Source organism: Aptenodytes forsteri, unplaced genomic scaffold (assembly GCF_000699145.1).
Source record: "Aptenodytes forsteri isolate BGI_AS27 unplaced genomic scaffold, ASM69914v1 Scaffold659, whole genome shotgun sequence".
Taxonomy (NCBI): Eukaryota; Metazoa; Chordata; class Aves; order Sphenisciformes; family Spheniscidae; genus Aptenodytes; species Aptenodytes forsteri.
Window position 1 is genome coordinate 90565 of NW_008795299.1, and position 984 is coordinate 91548.

A 984-nucleotide genomic window follows, 5' to 3' on the forward strand; every position below is an offset into this window, starting at 1 on the left:
CCGCGGTCCCAGGGGCTGGTCGCACTGCCGGGACCCTGTGGCTGTGCCGTGGTGGGACAGACGGGATGGACAGGGGGGATTTCTCTGATGCCTCCAGGCTTTGTCCATGATCCGGAGCTGAGGGGGCCCGTGTCTCCTCCTGAGCGCTCTCCCGCACTCGCAGCCAGGATGCTCCCATGCCCATGGCCACGGCCACCCCTGGGCCAGCTGGCGGTGCTGGCCTGGGCTCCGGGCTCTCCAAATCCGTGGAGCTCTCCCCTGGCACAAACCCCTCCAGTACCACAAAGGCTGCAGGTGCCCCGTCGCTGCCCAGGCCGTGTGCTGGCACTGTGGTGCGTGCCGGTGGCGTGGGTGCCAAGCCCTGCTCCGGCTTTGAGCGAGGGAAAACCGTCCTTGGCTTGGGAACTGGCTTCACAAGGGGAGGAGCAGGGTCCTTCTCTAGAGGCGATGCCTGGGCGGGCACAGTGACATGCTGCTGCGTCCCAAAGGCATCAGTAGCCCCTCCCAGCTCTGCTTTCATGGCATCCTTGCCCACCTGGGGGGCATCCAGGACCTCGGTGGCTCGGAGATGGGTGTCTCCTGCTGCAGGTCCCCCCAGGGATTGACTGAGCATCCGTGTCTGCTGCACCAAGTTCAGGATCCTTTTACGGTGCCCGGTGGCGGTGATGCCGATTTGCTGCAGGTGGTTGCCGTCCAGCGAGGCAGCATCTCTGGCCATGTGGTACCCATGCTGCTTGAAGACATCCCGGTACCTCTCCAAGTGGATGGTGGCCAGCCAGTCTGCAATATCGGCGTCAGGACCACACGGGGAGCTCATGGCCCTGGGGTGCCTCTGCGACGGATGCTCAGCCCATCATCTGTGGAAGGAGGAGAGAAAGGGAGTGAGGAGGCAGCAGGAAGGGAGAGGGGGGGTTCAGCTGCCGTGAAGGGCACAGATCCTGTGGGTGGGAGCGCAGGATGCTCCTGAAGGTCCCCCCGCCTCAC